General features: G+C 33.7%; 1 protein-coding gene across 5 annotated transcripts in view; it reads left to right on the forward strand.

Annotated features, from left to right (window-relative positions):
• Positions 1-21,045, forward strand: part of CCDC102B (coiled-coil domain containing 102B) — a 388,839-nt gene that overhangs the window by 60,670 nt on the left and 307,124 nt on the right. Inside the window, exon 1 of one of the 5 annotated variants that reach the window (XM_017527509.2) lies at positions 15,472-15,602. The exons of the other annotated variants lie outside the window; for them this stretch is intronic. The gene's annotated coding sequence lies outside the window, so the exon portion shown is untranslated. Of the gene's footprint in view, positions 1-15,471; positions 15,603-21,045 lie in introns of those variants that run through there. 5 annotated transcript variants of the gene reach the window in all.

The raw sequence follows: 21,045 nt of genomic DNA on the forward strand, positions 1-21,045 counted from the left end.
GAGAACACACGAACACAAGGAAACACTACACACCATGGCCTGTCAGAGGTTGGAGAGTGAGAGGAGGGAGAGGGTCAGGAAAAATAACTCATGGGTACTAGGCTTAATACCTCGGTGATGAAGTAATCTGCACAAAAAACTCCATGACACAAATTTACCTATGAAACAAAACTGCCCATGTACCCCTGAACTGAAAAGTTAAAAACAGACTTATTGATACATGTTGAAAATAATGATTTTTGGCTATTCTCAAATAATTCTAATACATAAAGTTTTTGTAGTTTTTATTGTGTTAGCATTTATTCCCCACATTTCACTCCTTACATCCTTTGTGATACTTATGTATTGTACTCCCTATGTGTGGTTGTGTGTGCAGATAATTTTCCTTTGAATTTTACCTGTAGGAACTATTTGTGACCTTGATTGAATTTAAAAAGACAAAAATCAGAATTTACTTCCATCAGTTCCATAGGGAAATTTTCAACTCAGAACCATTTAAAAATAAATTTGCTGAGAACTTTTTGAAAAAAGCAGGTAGCATGAAGCAGAGCTGCAAACTCGTAACAGGTTCAGCTTATGTTTCCATGTTTTCAAGGACTATTTCACCTTTCAACACTCAATACCAGCTCAAGACAGGCACATGTCTTTGCTGTATCTTTCTTCTCAGTAGATTAATTGATCATTGACTTTAGGTTCAAGTTATAGTTATTTTGGATTTCCAGTTTTATATAAGGGTGTTTGCTGTTGGAGTCCCACCTTGTGAGTTTCTATGCTTTCTCTTCTCTCTCTTAGGCCCTGAGAAGTCTTCAAAATGGGAGTCAAAGTTACCAATCTTAGGCAAGTACCTTCACAATGAAAATGGGCTTTAGCACTATTTTTCTCCTTGATTTCTAACTTTCACTTCATGTCGGACCTAATAATTCTAACTTACATATCAGTAAAATGTTATTTCTTCTTTTTTTATAGCTACTTAAAATATTTTTATTGGTATGGATTAAATGGGGTATTTAGATCTCTATACTTCCAGAAAAAGAAACTATTTTATGGTATATTGATTTTTAAAATTGGTATAAATGATAAGCTGTTCAAATGAAGGACTTACTATGTCATGTGCCTCAAATTAAGCATATTAAAGAGTAACTCAAAGAGCCTTACCTGGAAGTAAATTAACAAATAAAAAAAAACTAAGAATGGTTTACTAAATATGTCAGACACAGTAATTGCAATTGATTGTCAAGGGAAAGAAGAGATTCAAGGTTGACAAACATTGCAATGAATCAAAGGGAAAATTTTCTTTGATCTTTAAAGGAAGATTCTGATTAGTAAGTTGTCACTTGATAGTAGGTTACAGGTATCTGATTCGAAATTAGTTTAGAAACTATAGGGCTTGCATAAGGGTATTAATTATACCACTGATCTATAAGTTTAACAAGTGAGGTAATATTTTCAGGCAAGAAAATGGGAGACATAACCCAAGACTAGCACCTGCAGTCTAATAGTAGAAGAACAACTTTGTGACTGTCAGATGTACTTGGGACTCTAGAGGAGAGTCAGTGTTTTCCCTCTCCATATTCCTAACTGTTCTAGCATATTTATTTTAATTAATGGCAAAAGTTACTGGTTACTGAATTCAGAATCTCTCTTTGCCAGCAAAGGAACTCTCTTAATTTTCCAAAAATAACACCATCCATCTTTTTCTAAGATTTGCCATTTTTTAAATCAATCTGTTTACTCTTTATGAATTAATATTTGATTTCTACCACTTCTATATAAGTTTAATTGCCAGGAATCCTTTTTTGTTTTTAGCTCTGACAATATTGCATTTATAATTGGTAGCTGCCACACCATTTTATGTGAGATGTACCCGGTTTTAATTTGCCATTTCACCAGATATTGCTGATTCAGAGATAAACAGGATTTTGGATTCATCAAGTCAATTTTTTTTAAGTAAGTAGTAAGCAAAGACTAAGTCACAACGATTTGAGAAACTTTCCCTAAAGTCACTCAATTAATTGAAATATGTTTATGTTAAAAAATTCCAAATCCAGAATGCATAACTGATTGGGTAAATCATATCCTTATTCCAAGAGTGTTTATTGAAAACCAAATACTTATCAAGCTAATGTGCTGGGAACTGGGGATAAAAAGGTGAACAGGGCATGGGAACTGCTTTGAAGGAATTCAGAGTTGAGGAAGCATAACCATGAAGAAATAGTTGTGACTTCTGGTCAAAGTGATTTCTAGTTACAATGATGAAAAAGAAGAAAATCAGAACAAAAACTGTGAAAACCTAGTACCAGAATTCTGAAGAACTAAAGACCATTAAAAGGTAAATAGGATGGGTATATGAAAAATGAACCTGACATCCTAAATTTGGATAGCGGTTATTCTGAATAATTGTAAGAAGATTCTTTATGCATTCCTATTTAACAACACACACTACCCGGAGAACTGCACAGCCATCATCAGGTGTTTTCTATGAGGTTGACAGATGTTCCCAGTACCTTGCCCTCATCCCCTGGTAGCATGACAAACAGAAAATGAAAATGCCCAAAATTTAGTCTGACAGGAAATTTATGTGCATACACACGTTTGTGTTTTTATAGGTGTATGAGCTGACAGTGCAGCAGGAAATTATGAGACGTATAGTCCTTATCAGGAGAAAACTATAAGGAAGTAGGACAATAGGAAACCTAGTAGCATGCATGTTGGGGATTACATCTTTTCCTTATATTGGGTTGCTTAAGGCCACATGGTGTAAGGATTGCTTAAGTCAAGGATTGCTTAAGCATAGTACAAGGATTGCTTAGTACAAGATTGCTTAAGGCGATTGAAATGTATAAAGAAAATAATAAAGATTTATTTATGTTTTAAAATCTCACCTTTCTTAAGTTTGTATTTTCATAACAATTCAATAAGGTACGTCACATATTGGCACATCATTATATTTATATAAAATCAGTACATTTATTTATGTTATGGGTTCTTAACTGGATATAATCTGATGATTGTTGCATAATTAAAAATTTTTTGAGACCATTAAAATAGAGAAGCAGAAAATCATGCAGTGAGGAAAGGAAAAAGCTAAAAAATATAGGTGATTGCAAAGATGAGCTATATTAGTGATTCTACAGAGCCTTGCTATTGATTATAATAAGCTCCGATAGCTTAGGCAAACTTGCTGCATCACACATGGGCTGATTTTTGAAAAAGAAAACAATTTTATTGAGCTGTAATTGACATACCATACAATCCACCTATTTAAATTGTACAATTCAATCAATGGTTTTAGCATATTCACAGAATTGTGCTGCCATCATCACAATACATTTTAAAACACTGTCATCAACCAAGATAAAATAAAATTAAGAAAGAAACCCTGTATGCATCAGCAGTCACTTTTCATTTCTCTATATCCTCAACTGTAAGCAAACAACAATCTACTTTCTGTCCTTATTTATTTGCTGATTCTGCACATTTCGTATAAATGGAATTATACAATATGTTGGTTTCTTTACTGACCTCTTTTACTTATCATAATGTTTCCCAGCTTCCTCAATGTTAGCATGCACCTGTACTTTATTGCTTTACATTGTTAAATTATATTCCATTGAATGGACGTGCCATGATTTCTTTGTCTATTACTCAGTGGATGGGTAGTTTCTACTTTTTGGACATTATGCATAATGCTCTTATAAATGTTTGTATACAAGTGTTTGTGTGAATGTAGGTGTTTATTTAAGTACAATTTTAATTTTGGAGAATTGCCAGGCTATTTTCCAAAGCAGCTGCACCATTTTGCATTCCTTCCACCAACATGTGAGGATTTCACCTTCACAGCTTCATCAACACTTGTTTTTTTTTTGTTGTTGTTGTTGTTGTTTTGCATCCATAGAAGTTTATTCACAGATACTGAAATGTGAATTTCACAATATTCATGCAAGAAATATATTTTTAATTTGTTTTCAACCATTTTTAAAATCACTTTTTATGTTTTTATGATCTTAGCCGTCCCGGTGGATTTATGGTAGTATCTGCTTGTTGCTTTGATTCACATTTCCTAATGACTAAGGATGCTGAGGTTTCCAAGAGGTGGATTCTGACAATTTTACAAGTTTTTCCGTGTATCTGAACCCCAGAGTTCCCTACATTATCATTTTCACTGATGTTACTTGGATCAGAAACATTTTGCATTCACCTGGAAGGCAGTCTCATCACAAGTCTGTGTTAACTCTCCGATTCTCCTGTCATAATACAGTCTGAAGATAACGAAATCAGTGTCAGAACAATGACATACTTTTCATCACACCAGATAAGCAGGAAGTGGGTAGAATATTGGAGGGCTGATTAAGACACATACTCTACAAACACTGATGAAAAAACCCTATCATATCTGTTAAAGTTTTAGGAGTACGTAATAACACACTCCAATTAGTGCATCTTGCAATTAATAAGCATAGACAAGCATAGATTATCTGTTTGTGTATGTATCATCTGTAGTAATTGGCTAATAACATCATGAAAAGTTCGAAACAGAAAGCTTTCATTACTTGGCTGATTATGGAGACTATGAGTGATAGTCTTCTTTGTGCATATTTATATTTTCTGATTTATTGAAAAGAAACATCTATGACTTTTGTAATATAAATTAATTTTAAACAGGAACACACTTAAGTTCTCAGAAAATAAGAGAAGAATGAGTGGGTGGACAGAAAGAAATTTGGACATAGGATTTTTGGCTGAATTCAAGATTCTTTAGCTGTAAAAAACTGATTTTATTATATTAGTTATTTTCCAAAGTGCTCCTTAGAGTCTAGGGATTCTATGGATGACCTCCAATGGCCATTGTTGGAGGAAATTAGATGTGAAAAGGGTTTCCAAGTGGGCAAGTATCCAGGCTGTCCTCCAATAATTAATGGGAGAAGTTTCACTTTTGACATACATGACTTCTGTGTAATATATAGTTTAACTCTTAAACAAAAGTGCTCCATTACTTTAAAAACATTTGAAATTCAATGTGATAAATAATTAGGTTAATTTTGACTGTATGCCATCAAAATATTAAAATATAATTATTATTTTCTGATTTTAATACTTGTCCAGAGATTATCTGGGTTTGGCTTGTATAATGATTTGCAGAATAAATAGAAGACAGAAACATTGGGTTATGGTTATTTAAAAACGTTTTTAATAACATGTAGTTCTGAGCCTTTGTAGATTATTTTAGTTAAAGTGAGAAAATGTCTTAATTTCAGTTTTTACGATCTAAGAGACGTAACTAGAATAACAGTCATTGAGATATTTTTGAGGATTTCTAGAATTAGACAAAGATTGTAAATACTGAAGCTACTTTTATTATAGCTATCTTGTATTAAACAATTTCTATCATTTAAACAGAAAGGGAAATTTTCTGATTTCAATGAATAGGAATGCAATTTCTCTTTGAAGAAACAATTGTCGTCTTGTTTGTTATTTTACTGTCCTATCAAATGCATTACCATCAATTGAATTTTCTTGGAAAGACATTTAATAATGTTTATAGGTTCAAATTTCTATTTTTGTACTTCTAGGATTTGGATGAATTTATATATTTTTATTCAGCTTATCACCCAAAAGCTTAGATTTTTACTGATTTGGTGCATTTTAGAGTTCAGGAGAAAAATCAACATATGATTTTCCTTATTGTGTAAGAATATAATGAAATAAAATCACCTTTCAAAAAAAAATATATATATGTATATATATGTGTATATATATGTGTATATATATATATGTGTGTGTGTGTATGTATATATATATAATGATTTATTTCTTTTGCTCTTCTCTCTCAAAGGTTTTTGAAGTCAATACAAATTATGTCTGTGTATAGGAAGGTATGCACCGAAATATTAGTGTTTTACTTAATTAGCTAATGGCACTGTGTATTTCTTTATTTCATTTTCATCAGAATGAATATATTTGCATGTCCTCTGCTTTGACATCAGAGTTTTCATATTCTCAGCCATTCTTGATCTGGATCAGGGGCGTATTACCCTCCTACAGTTCATAGACACTGTCTTCAATCTTTAATTTCCAGTAGTTGGAAGTAAAAGATTTGACTTAATCAGCATTAATTAACCAAAACTAAATGAAATCTTGAGGGAAATTTGTTTGTAAGTGTTTAGAATGAAAATAATATTTATTTTAATGTTTGTGATAGTGTACTAATCATGTTTCATAATGCAGTAAAAATATTCAACATTGTTTCTAAAAGACAAAGGCCATATTTTAATCACAGGATTGATTAATTAGGACCAAACAAAAACAAAAATTTAACTGTATGTGAGACCTTCTTTTTTAGTGTAATTGAATGTATGCCATTATTATTTTAGTATTGCTATTCTACATTTATATTTAATTAGTGCTTACTATCTGCCAGGCTGGAGATTCTCTTTTGCAGATTCACGATTGTCTTTTCAACAACTTAACTGACCTTGTTTTGTAGGCAAGGTAACTGGTACCCATTGGAGGTTGATGTGATTGGCACATTTATTTATCCAGCAGACCTGGCCTGAGAAGGCTCCTGTTTTCAGTCAGGTTTCTCATTGTGACGTGTGGGTGGAGGGCAGGTAATCAGGTTCTAGATGTCCATAATCTAAAAATAAGGAAGTCTTATTTTTGCATTGATTCCTTAAGGGTGTTTCCATAGAAATGGAGAGTCGCTTTCCTTTATTTTTCAGGGTTTCAAGTAGCCTTAAAGTTTCCTAAAACTTTATGATATGTCTCTCTCTATCCCTTGTGCTCATGCTAGGAACACTCCTCAGAGAGATGATCTACTTCATTTAAATGTCACTTCTTCCAGCATTAGACTGTATCCTCCAAGCAGCTGCTGTGTGTGTGAGTAGAGAGAAAATGTCCCAAGCCCTGTGGTCAGGCAGGCAATGCACTGATGGTTTATACCTCATTGGTTTGGGCTTACACTGCACTTAGATTTTCTCCCTGATACTTTAAGAAGACTGACTTTTACATTGCTGACAGCCTTCTCTTTCAGATGTTGGGTTACGTAGTTTCCCATACTTAGATGCCCCTGTCATCAGTTCCCATATATTTTTGGTGTTTAGAAATTTACAGGAATGTCTTATCTGATTTATATCAGACAAGATGTAAATTACTCTTTCTTTTTTCGTAATTGTTAGAGGTTTATTTCTAAAACAAGAGCAATACTTTTATGTTATGGGAAATAGGAGGGAAAAATGCTACCTGGAGCCTATTATTTTAAAGTCTACTGATAACATGTATGAGGGTTTTTGAGCATATTTACTCAGGTTTAAAAGTTGATACTCAAGACTAAACTCCATGTTTTACTCTTTCTCAAAAGGAAATTTTATAACAATTCTAATGGCACTTTTTTCAATCGTGACTTTTTTTTTCTGTTTCATTTATATGAATTGTTTAAAATCTTAAGCTGCATTGGCTTACCTCACATATGCTGTAAATATTCAATATTTGTTAAGAGCCACTATATTAGTACACTCTTGCATTGTTGTAAAGAAATGTTTGGGACTGGGTAATTTATAAAGAAAGCAAGTTAAGTGACTCCTGGTTCTGCAGGCTGCACAGGAAGCATACCAGCTTCTGCTTTTGAAGCAGGGAGATGAGGGGCACTAAAAAAAGCTTCTAATCATGGCAGAAGGCAAAAGGTGAGTTACGTGTCTCATATGGTGGAAGGAGAGGAAGAGAGAGAGAAGTGACACACACTTTTAAACAACCAAATCTCACAAGAATTCTATCATAAGAACACCACTAAGGTGATGGTTGTGAACCATTCATGAAGGATCCATCCCCATGATCCAATACTTCCCACCAAGTCCCACCTCCAGCATTGAGGATTACAAATGGACATGAGATTTGGGTGGGAACAAGATTCAAACCATACGAGCCATCAAACCTGGTTAATGTAATGACTAATTAGATATAATACTTTAGAAATTCATACCTTATAATAGATGCAATATTGTTTTTGTTAAAGAATATATTTTACCAGCCAACTCTTATTTATGTAGATCCTTGTAATATAAGAAAAATAATACTTTCCTACATATATACATTTTTACTCCTCAAAATCTCCTTCAGTAAAGTATATGGTCTAAAATAAGCAACATGATAGGATCAAGACCAAACCTAGATCTTTTAGGACTTGGTTCAGATTGTCTTTAATGCCATAGATTGTGCTATAAGCAGTACTGTTTTTGTAACTTTTATTGTGTTTTGTTTATAGCTGCAATTTGTGACCAAAAATACCATATTTTATGATATAAGGAAATGACATTTTTTGAATTTCACAGAGTGTAGGTAATGTTTTGTCCTACAAAATCAAAAGGAGAGATTAGCAAAAAAACAATGAACTTTCAAGAGAGTAAAAGAAAACTCATACTATATAGAGAAAATTAATCCATATGCCTTAGCAGGGGGTAGTTCAATATTGCTGCCAAGAATATTTATTAACATCATTCAGGACAATTGTGCATTGAGGAGAATTAGTTCTGTCTTGGAAGATATTATTTAGCAGCGGCTGCCCTTTTGAGTTTACAGATTCAGACATGAGATGTATTTTCTGAATCAATTTTGTAAAATTAATGTTTTTGTTAAGTTGTGTTCTACATTAAAGTTGTAGACAGCCTTTCCTTAGTGAGGTCAAGTTGAATTGCAATGTAATATAGTTCCTGATCAGTAAAAGCACTTTTCATTGGTATAGTGGATGTTGAATTCTTTTGAGAAAAAAACCGTGCCTAGCCTTATTGATTTAGATGTATTAAGGTGAAGCATTTGTTCTTTCTGTGTATGTGGTAATCCTGGAGTAGAAATTACTTAGAAAAATTAATTATAACACAATGTAAGCCTGATTCCCTCAAACAAAAATGGGTTTTGTAACTTTATTTTGTTTTTTTGCTTATGTGTTGATACCCTAATGCATACAGGCTACATAAATGTCTCTGAAATGTGTAAGTCGAGTATGTGTATGTGCGGTATGTGTGTGTGTGTGTGTGTGTGAGAGAGAGAGAGAGAGAGAGAGAGAGAGATTTTAAAGCACCTAATGTTTTAGTAAGCTAAACTTTCAAAACTATCTAGTCTAACTTCCTGGCTCTTTCTGGCTCTCTCTCTCTCTCTCTCTCTATCTATATATATATATATATATATATATATGTTCTCATGTATATACTCATATATAAATGAAAAATAAAAACGAGACTTGGAATGATGGAGTCACTTTGCCACACAGCTGACAGCTGGTGAGTAGCAGGGCTAAGCCATATCGTAGTCTCATCTTTCCACTACTTTGTCACTATAAAGAGTGGATCTCAACTGATAGAGATTTTGCCTCTCGGGACATTTAGCAATGCCTGGAAAGATTTTTGGTTGTCACAACTAGATTTGCTACTGGCAACTAGTAAGTGGGGGCTGGAGATACTGCTGAACACCTTATATCACACAGGACAGCCTCATATGACAAAGCATTATCAGGTCCAAAGGTCAACAGTGCTGAGTTTGAGAAATCATTCCAAGAAGCTGAGTACATCCTACTGTTAATAACCAAAGAAAGAACAGTTAACCATTTACTGCTGCTCAATTAAAATCTAATGACTAAATTTTTAATCCTAATTATGTCAACTACATCTGATTATTTAAAAAGCAAATATTTATTTCTAGGCCAGCTTTTAATAATCAGATATTCCCAAGGAAAGTTCCTAAAATGTTCAGCCTAACAAAGATAATGTCACAGTTTTTATTAGAAGCTTAAGTCACGTGTTCAACTGTTTTGGTCAGAGCCTAAGTAGTGGGTGCCAAAACAAGACCACAACCATCAAGCTACCAGGTTGACAGGTAGAAACATAAGTTACACCATCAGACTGGAGCATGCCTGAGTTTGCATTATGTTCATATTTACAATATAAAAATCGATTTTAGATTATTTTGTAGATGTTATAGTTAGGTCAACATAACTTCTTTTAAAAATAAGTATTGGTAATGATAGCTTTAATTCATTCAGGTGTTAGTTACTCTTTTAGCACTTTATATCCATTATTTCAACTGTCAGAATCTTTCTACAGGCTACATCTGTTTTACAAATACATGAACCAAGGCTTAGAGATGTAACTCTCTGAGAACAAACAACTGATGTTTGAACTCAGATCTGTCTGTTATCAAGATCTCTTCCTTTTTCTGCATGTTAGGTATTGTAGATTAGATTTATTTTTCTAATTTTTTTAAGTTTTCCTTTAGCAGACAAAATATAAATATAGTTTTGTGTTATAGCTTAGACATTTTCATAAAAGTGCATATTCTGTTTATAAAGAAACTTTGGACGTTGAGAGGCAATTATTCCTATTTTTAAAATAGTAAGTGAGGAAAATAATATTTTCTATAATGCTGCACCCTTTGTCATTTGGACTTATGTGACTGGTATATGTGGGCACACACAGGTTTGTTTAATAAGAGATGCTGGCTGCACAGCTGGTCTCCTGATTAAGAAAGAGTGCATTTGGAACATCACAACTGTACTCTGTGAGTTCATGAATGCACAGTTGTAATATGTGATTTCAAATCACCTAGTACAGCTCAATCAAAACCAAAATTGGCTTCCTTACAAAAAATTTTCAGTTACTGATACAGCAACATGTTGTTTTAGAGTAATTTTATGAATATTGTTAAGTCATTAAAAATGTAGCAGTTAAGAGTTTTAAACTACAGCTGAATTCAAATAGTTACTAAAGTCCACAGAAAATTATTTGTCTAACTTGATTGGTATTACTATATTTTAAAAAGTTTGTCAGTGACAGGCATATATGTATCTAATGTTGGCACTATTAATTCTTCAATTTATAAAAGTGGAATAAAACACAATGTTATAATTTTAAAATGACTATACACTTATTCAATATTTTGATAGTATATCTTTCTAATTTACTTTATAATATAATATGTCCAATTCTGAAACATTATTTTAATTTTTTCAGTGCTCTCGTTGAACATCCATCTATCCATCCATCCATCTATCCATCCATCCAGCCAGCCAGCCATTTATCCATTTACTGTTTCATTAAATGATGAGACTAAGATATGGCTTAGCTCTGCTACTAACCAGCTGTCAGCTTTGTGGTCTTATTCATTAATTTACTTGATTTGGTTTTTGCAAAATGTTCAAATACAAATACAACATTACCTCCTTAAGAAATTCATAGCTTTTTTGAGAAAACAGACAGTTAAGTCAGTCCACCAGTATAGCGTTTGGCGGCAGCGTTAACTTTTTCTGTGGGAATAAGGAACTGCCTCACAGAGATGGTGAGAGATAGACATAAAATTGGGTAAAGGTTGCTGTAGGGGTTTTCAATTTCATGATTTCTTCTGGACCTCCCAATAAGGTGATAAGAATCTAGAGTAAATCAGTTTTGATTAATATTTATTCCCTATCGTTTCTCCAGCTAGATACTATTACAATCTTCCATTGGCCTCTAGCTCCCACTCTAATAAATAAGGACGTCGGAGAAACCTGATGACAGTGGCTTTACCGGATTAATTTCTCTTTTCCTCCCAACACTGAAAGCTCTCATGAGGTTGAGCAAAGCTCAGAGTCTTTCTGCTGTTCTGAATGTGTGGCTTGCATCTGAATCATGACTTCAGGAGCTTATTTTCATTTAAGAATAGCTTCTCCATCTCCAGCCTCCTTGTCTTGTTCAAGGAATGAAAAAGGAGAAAGAAGTCAATGGACTGGTATCAGAAATACAACTTTCCTAAGACCATTAGGTGTCCACTTACGTTTAACTGGCAAAACTGTGACACATAGCCAAGTATATTTGAATAGGAGACTTGGTAACACAGGCTTCAAAAAAATTGACCACATTGTTGCACCAAACAAATATATGTATTTGTTTTGTAGGGAGGAAGGGGAGAAAGGATACTGGGTAGGTAAATATCAGAACCCACAGGGAGGAGGTACCGTATAGAATGAAACTGAAATCCACTAAAAATAATAGCCTTCATTGATGTGTGCTGAGTACCTCAAGAGATTATGAACTTGCCAAGAAATTTAGGAAAAGTCAAGGCTGAATTTTCTCATCTATTTTTCATATGCCCCCAAGTGATTGTTATATGATATGGGGTGTTAGGATTATGGAGGTGTGTGTGGACAGGGGTATTATAACCATGGTGTCAATGTACCCTTTGAAACTAGGATGGAGACCCTAGATAACTTTGTTTCTGATTCTGAGAGGTCCCATGCTATCAATGAACAAATAATTTGTGAGCCAGACTTGGCACTAAGGATGTAGTGGGACACCTTCTCCACTTTCTGACCCTCATGGATTTGGGCTGTGTGGGGGAAAAAAGAGCCTTCACCTGAGAAAGCTGCAAGTAAGACAATGCCCTCTATGTATAGTCAGATTTTACTGGTTGGTAATTTGTAAACTTGCCAGCAAAAAAAAAAAAAAAAAAAAAAAGTGTTGTGGTAAGACAAAATAATCCAAAGATGTGGAAGGAGATAAAGTGGAGAGGTTTCAGGTATTAATCACAGACGGATTATTAAATCTGAATGGTGAAGATTAAGAATTTAGGAATAACAAATAGGTTTCTAGATTGAGAGACCGGATAGGTGGTAATGTATTTATTTAAGATTGAGATTACAGGATACAGTAGAGGCTTTGGAAGAAACATAAGAGCTTTGGTGATTGGAGATTTTTGAAAGATTTAAATAGCTCCTAGTGAATATTTCATTAGACTTTTGGAAATACAGATCTGAATCTTTAGAAACTATTAAGGAAAGGCCATCTATATTTCAGAATTATATGTCTATTAGTTTACTAGGGCTGCTGTAACAAATATCACAAACTTGTGGCTTAAAACAACTGATCTCAAAGTTCTGAAGTACAGAAGTCCAAAATCAAGCTGTCAGCAGGTAATAATCTTCCTGAAAACCCCAAGGGAGAATCCTTATTTGATTCTTCCTAATTCTGGTGCTTGTTAGCAATCCCTGGTTGGTAGACATATCACTCCAATCTTTGTCTCTTTCTCGCCCACAGCATTCTCCCATGTGTGTTTTGTCTAAATTTCCCTCTTCCTATAAGGATACCAGTCCTTGAATTATGCCCCCACCCCATCCAGGATGGCCTCAGTGTAATTTGATTACATCTTCAAAGGCCATATTTCCAAATAATCATCTTCATAGGTACAAGGAGTTAGGATTTCAACATGTCTTCTTAGAGGACACAGTTCAACTCACCAAATATGTGTGGCAAAAGCAGCCTCAAAAACAGATGTGCTCACCTAGACAGAAATGTGAAATAAGAATAGGACCAGTAATGGTCTCTTGAAGGTGTTTCATCATTGAAAGGAGAGGAAAGTAATAAGGGAGGAGACGAAAATATAATATGGTCAGAAAGATGAAAAATCATCCAGAAAAGTTGTGTTTTAGAAATCAAGAGCAGCAAATATATTAAAAGGAGGGAGTTGACAAAAATATTAAAAAAAAACCTTCACAGACTTCAATTCCATAAGTACCAGAAATAGGCTACTGTATCTTGTTAAGGATGGAGCAGAAGAAGGCTGGGAGCAGAGAGACAGTTTAAGAGGCCGAGAGACACTGCAGAGATCTAGAAAGATCATCACAGTTGCCTGAGCCAGAGCAGTGGCATTGGGAAAAGAAGACTGAGCAAATTATTGAAGTACAATCAAAAGAAACTAGTGCTGGATTTTACATAGAGTAGAAGAAGGAGTCAAAGGTGACTTCCAGGATTTTCCTTGGCAAACTGTAATACTGGGTTGACATTTATACAGAAAACACGGAAGGTCCGTGGAGAGATGATGATTTTAGTTTAGACAAGCTGATGCCATATCTGTGTCATTTTCTAGTTGAGGGGTATAGTGTGCTGATGAATATGAGTGTTGAAGATTCTCTCAGACAGTTATTGGGTCTAAAAGTAGATATGGGAGTCATCTAAAAAGAAAGATGGTAATTGAAAGTATGAGGATGGGTGACATTATCCAGAGGGAGAATATATAGATTTATATGTAGATTTATCTAAGACATACCTGACTCACACCAAAGGATGGATGGAGGATGAGACATCATCAAAGAGGGAGGGGAGAGGCAGCAAAAGAGGTCAAAAGGAAAACCAGGAGAGTGCTGTGCCAAGACAAGAGATGTCTTCGTATGGGCAGGGTTGTGAACATTATGAAAGGCTGCGTAGGTGTCAAATAGAAGAAGGATTGAGATGAGTTTGAAAAATTAAAAATAGAACATTTATGGGTGTGTGTGTGTGTGTGTGTGTGTCTGTGTGTGTGTGTGTGTGTGTGTGTGTGTGTGTCACTTTGATGCATTAAAAGCAGGTGGATGCAAGACTCAATAAAATTCTTGGCTGGAGAACACTTTCAATCATTTGCCCATGATGGAAAGAATGGTACCTGAATGTGAAAATGACGGAATTGAAAGTTAATTAGAATACATGAAATTGACTAAAGAATAAATGGTGTTTAACATCTCAGGAGGAAAATCTAGACAAGAGGGAAAATTCAAAGATAGAGGAGAGAGAATCATGATTAAGTTTAGCTTGAATGGGTTAGTTGGCTTGATATAGGAAGATGGCCACCTTTTCCATTGCACCAGGAAATAAGAGGGGAAGAATGTTAAGTAGAGATAGATGATAACACCATAATAAGCCTCCAAATTAGAGAACGGTGAAATATAAAATAATTTGAAGTCATTTCTTGCCTAAATTTCAAATGTTGTTTTTGTGCTACTTATGAGGAGCAAGTTGATCCTGTTACCCTTTTGACTTTTTCTTTTTTATTTTGGACCTTTTGTGCTGCTAGTTTTGACCAGAGAAGCTCTCTTTTATGTGATCTGTCACCCGCGCCCCCCAACCTTCATCAAAACACTTCCTGACAGCTGAATCATGTCACTGGAAAGGTACTTCATTTTCTTTTTCCCCAGGGAATGGGGCCAGAGAGGTTTCACTGGGCACCCCAGAGACTACAGATCACAATTCCTGCCAGTGTGGCTGCAATCAAGGGTTTTAACATACAGTTCTTGCTTCATGATTTGTATACGCAAATCTTTTATTAAAGATTTCTTTTGCTTTTTTTGCAATCTAATGCAAATTAGATTGGACAAATATTTTCTATTGTTCCTATGATCTGCAATACAATTTCCCTTTACATATTTTGCAGATAGGTACTTTCTAGACTTTTTTTTTTGCTTTCTTATTTTAGTTTTTTCTATTATAAGTTATACTGTGATGAAGCCATGGGTGTCTTTTTCCTTTTCATCCACAGTACAGGTTTCAAATTGTTGTATGGAAAGCTTTGAATAACCATACTTAGAGAACATTAAAATGATTTTATTTTGGTTGGCTCAATTATGATCCGAAGAGGGGGTTGTGGTAGTGGTTTCGATAAAACTTCACAACCAATGGGAATCTTTTTTGAGTTTGTGTGGAGTGCCCTTAATGCTGGAAATAATCCTGTTGGCTAGGACTCCAGAACTGTACAGATGAGAAAAGGATGCAGGAAATTCTGTTGTTTACACATGTGGCTGCAACTGAGACGCTGGAGCAGCCCAGCAAGCCCAGAGGGTAAGAGTGTTTAATAACCTTGTGGTTTTCTATTTAACTTCTACATTTTCCTTCTGGGGCAGAGCATGTGTTGTTCTCAGAGCAAAGACAGTTGCTTACAAGATGCAGAGCAAAACTACTGTACAGCTGGGAAGCAGAAGGATTTTGGAGTTTCTTTTTAAAGTGATTTCTTCCTTTCCCCTTTAATTTTTCCACTGTGGTGTTATTATCCTGACAATTTGTCATACATTTCCTGTATTTAAAAAAATAACTGTATACTAAGCAAAACTCAGGTAAGAATTTCAACTCTACATTTAGACAGTAATAGAATATGTTGATATTAAAATCTGTTTTGCAGTTCCAAATGAATATGAATTAGTCATTGTGTTTGAAGTAATCTATATTCTTACAGTAAAAAAGTAAAATTGTTATGGAAACCCTCCTATCTATACCTCATGAACTTTGAGTTCTTTTCATTTGTTGAGTCTTCATGCCAAATTCCTCTCTTCATTAATGGAAAAATGTACTTCACACTTAGCATGATTATTGATTTCTTTATGTTACCTGCAGAGTGTGGAGCAGATAGGGACACAGAATGTAGTAGTAAAATCCTGTGCATAATACAAAAAATGATGTTTAGCTATATAGAAATAAGTTATAAAACTGAAAAAAAAATCTCTGGATGCCATTGAGAAGCATTTGCTTATGTTTTCTGCAAAGATAAATTATCAATTAAATGTCATGTATATATTTATTAACTATAAATGTAAGAAAGATTCTTCAAAAAATATAATTAGAGATATGTCATAACATAGGCATCAAAATACATACAATATTTATTGATAGTCTTAGTTACATCAATACAAGTTTTTCTGTTTTCTAAAATAATGTGAATGTGTTTTTACTAATCATTTTCGTGAGAAAGGGTGTTATTATAACTTTTCAGTAAATATTCTCTTGTTGGTAAAATATATTATTGTCAATAAGTATTTTTATATATCAAGTAAATATTTTTGAATTCTATTTTATATTTTCACAAAAGCAATACATTAGAAATAAATATTTATAAGTTAGTGATAAAATATTTGTGTAGGTTTTGTGTAACTTATTTGAATATATTCAGAAAGATGCTTTATGTAAATTGATTTATTTTTCAAAAACCTATATGTTCTTATGAAATCATAAATTATTTCATTGTCTCTCTTTTGTATCCTTCATATGTTGTCATTGGATTCAATAATTGCTTGATCACTGGGACATAGTTTCTGGGCTTTACTAGGGATATGTCCTCAAAATAATTTATGAGTGTTCTATCTAATTATTAAAGCCACAAAACAACGGCTGTAATTCTTTAAATACAAAAAATGATTTCAGGTCATCATATCTCTTATGCTGATATTACAAGACCAGTAGAATTCTGCCACAATGCCAAAATATGTTGAAATTTCCTTTGTAGCAGAAATATCAGTCCTAAAAAGATGCCAGAGGCTTTAAACACAAGTTCAACTTTTTGAGCTGAATCTTGAAAAATTAGCAGAACTTGGATAGGTGCTGAAAGCAGGAAGAATACTCTGCTTTGTACAAGTAATTGGCATAAAGAGTTTGAACACAAATTAGCATATACACAAAAGAATGGTGAGTAATTCATCTGATTGGAGCAGAAAAAAATACACCTTTGTGAGTAGCATACATTGTACTCAACACAGAGCAGGGAAAATTTATAGAGCATCTTAAGATTCATACAGAAAAATTTGCTGTTTATATATCATACAATGGGGCAATTGCATGTTTCTGAAAAGAGATAGAGTATCTGTGCCTCTTTTCATCATGGTTACCATCATCATCATCATCATTTTGCAAAGCATAATAGCATTTTCTGTGTGCAAAATGATATACATACTTATCTACAATTTTGACATCTACAATTTGACACATTATTTTCATTTTGCACATGAAGGAACCTGATGTTCAGAAATGTTCAATGATTTGCTTAAAGGCACAGAAAAAGATAGTGAGGGAACCAGAATTTCAAATCATGTCTTTCTGGCTCCAGAGCTATTTTCCACTATGTTATGCTGGTATTCTAGGAATGTGAATCTGGCAGAAATCAAGCAGAATGGCTTGAAATGGACGTTGGGATTATAGGGTGCGGGGAGGAAGCAACGAGACAACAGTCCAAAGATCCATTTTAATATTCTATAAATCCAAACCAATCACCATTCTATCAGTTGGGTCATGCTTTTCCTTTGGGAATTGAGAGAAGAGACTTAAACTGCAAATAAGGGATAATTTTTACATTTAAATTAGCTGCTTTCATATTCAACACTTAGGCTTTTCTCTCTCTTACATTTTCTTAAATGTACTCAGAGAAGATACCTTTTGCATTCTCAGAGAAAATTTTATCACTGATTTGCATTGAATATTACTTATTCACAAATGAGATGTGTAAGGTGACCAGGAAAGATACTGGGGACGCATCGATTTTCCTCTTTTTATTTTTGATATGTAATATCAATGAACACTCAGCAACCAAATACTCTTAAAACTATGGAATGACCAAGATGTTATCAAATAAAGGCATTTTATAAGTTTTATTTCAATGGGAAAAATGCATATATAAAATTTATGTTGTAACAAATAGTATAAAATACAGTATATTCACAGTAAAAAAGAATAGAACTTATTTATTAACATGTTTTTCTTCATATATCCACCTTAAGCACATTATTTTACTTCTTCTCAAAGAAGAACTAGTATCTGGAATAGCATTCATTTTCTTCTTTTCTTTCAATGAAATAAAAAATATAGCTTATTTCATAAAAATGAGTTTTTTTGATTAATGTATATATGATGGTATCATTTTATAAACATACTCTCTACTATTTTAGAAGCATACTATCATTTAAGTAGGCTTTACTGAAGGAGCATCTTTCTTCCATACACAAAAACAGATGAGTATTTTTGAAATGCAAAGATTTGGTCACTGACCTTGACATTTTACTTTTTACAAGCCTAGGCTGAATTCTATGAACATATTCCATAGAAGGCATTTTGTATAACTAGTACTCCATCCTAGATTGAGTGTGAGCTTGATTGTGAAAAGGAAATCTAGATATCGTTTTGGAGGTTGTGCTCAAGACCACTTAACTGTAGTCATAGCTTTGCAAAGAATTGTTAACATTATTATATAGTTAAATATTATCTGAGTTGATTTATATTTAATGATGTTTCCTAAAAGAATTGCTGTTGTGTGTAGTAAAGATATAAAAATACTTGGTGTTATAATTTTGATGGAAGGATTTTTTGGTAGCTAAAGAAAGAGGCGTCCTTAGTATAGAGAAAAAACCATATGCTCACTGCAGAATTTATAAATGTATCTTATCATAGTGTCTGTTTTAAATTTGTAGAACTAAAGCTTCCAAAAATAAAAGTGGGATTTTTCAGTCATTGACTTGAGAGCATATGTTTCTAAGCTGCAGTAAACATTTGGAAATATAACACAGGTAAAAAGACAATAGTTCCATGAACAAAAACCTGTAGCAACTTTAGATTCACTTTCATTTGGAAATAGTTTTGAGAGTGTTCAATACGGTCTTTACATTTCTCCCTTAGTGAATTTAAGATTATGAAGGCATTAGGTAAAAAGTTAAATTTAAGATGTCTGCAAAAGATAAAATAGACTTATTATTCAGCCTATATCCGTGAATCGTCTATCCTTTGTTGGCATAAAGGGTTTTGAACAAGGGTTTCTTTGGATGAGAAGAAAACATATTTCACAACAAAGCATGAAAATTATAGGTGCTCAGTGGGATTATAACATTTGGTAGCACAGGAAAAAATAGAAAGATGTGGAAGTGCCATAATTCATTGGTGTTTCATATAATTCTAGAAGGTTCTGTTTATAATCTGTTCCTAATTCAGAGCTAGAATAATCCCACGGATTGTCCTGAGGGTTCAGGTGAGCTTTGTTCTAACTTTGTTTTGAAATAACTTTACAGGTATAGTCAATGGTGGGAAGGAGTTCAGTCAGAGCAATTGTTTAGAGTCCCTGCATTCTTATTTTTGATAGTGCCCAGGCTTCTTCATTCTTTTGGTAATAATAAAACTTAAGTTATAGAATATAAAGTTGCATGGATTAAAATCATGAATGTTGCAATTATGTCATGCTACAAATGGCCTCTAAAACTGTTAATGCTACATGAATTTACCTGCTGTTTTTTACATTTTTTGTGTGGAAGTAAATAAATGTGACCTGATAATGCAGATTAATGGGAGAAATTCCAGTACTCATGTATTAGAAGTAGGAGGGCTATCTCAGATACAGATACAGAAAGCCAGGGCCTAAGTGTAGGTACTGACCACAAAGCTCTGCTCTTGGACCTCATGTGGTACATTCATTTTCTATGATTGGCAGTCATTTTCTATTCTGTGGCTCTAAGTTTCTTTCCTATTATTGAGTAGGGTGTTTATCTGAATTAATGTAAATGACACATTTGAGAAACATAGATCTTTACCCAAAACAATATCAGAAGTAGAAACAGTACAGAACAAACTCCACTTCCTATCTGCTGAGTCTTTTGAAACCCCTTGGTTCTCTTATCTTCTGAAAGGGATACATGTGCTTTTTTCTACCAAATATCCTATCCACTTTCCACACTGTTTCAAAAATATTTCTGGAAAAATAAGTGTAAATCTTCATTTTTTATAGAAAGAGATAATCACCATAAGTATATTTGTGCATTATTTAGGTACTTGAAAGAATAAAATTGCTGATAGCAATTAAAGTGGTATGATTGGAGTTAACCTCACTTAGAACTGTTTCTTTAGTAATTGTAAAACTCTATAAGCTTTTAATCTTCAAAAGAACCTTCTTTAGAGGAGACTAACTTATTTAGTGGAACTTGTCATGCTTGCCTTTTGGGAGAAAAGGAATAGTTCTAAGTCATTCTATTTTAGATTTATCCATTTAATAATAAATGTCCATTTCTCAGACACTGTTCTAGCAATGGAAATAGGTGAATAAAAGTAAAATCCCCTTCTTTTCATCAAGCATAAAAGCAGTAGAATCCATATATTCAATATAAATATATATTAAGTCATGATAAGTACTATGAAAAAAGAAAATAAAATTCAGGCTAAAAGAGAATAGAATATGCATGCACTTTTGATATGACTAGGGAATGTTCCTTCTGTTAGAGTGAAGGAAGTAATGAGGAATTTTGGCAGAAGAGAGGTATAGGCAAAGGAAATCACATGTGCTAAAGTCTTAAGTCAGAAGAATGTTTGTCCCTTCAAGGAGTGGCCAGATGGCCAGCAGCTGCTGGGAACAAACAAGGCAAGGAGGCACAGGCAGAGGCAACTTTGGTAGGAAGTACATCCAGCTGAAGCCTCAAGAGATTAGGGTGGTGCAAAAGTAATTGCGGTTTTTGCCATTACTTTCTTTTTTTTTTCTTTTTTTTTTTTT

The sequence above is a fragment of the Cebus imitator genome, unplaced genomic scaffold (genome assembly GCF_001604975.1).
Source record: "Cebus imitator isolate Cc_AM_T3 unplaced genomic scaffold, Cebus_imitator-1.0 Scaffold49, whole genome shotgun sequence".
NCBI lineage: Eukaryota > Metazoa > Chordata > Mammalia > Primates > Cebidae > Cebus > Cebus imitator.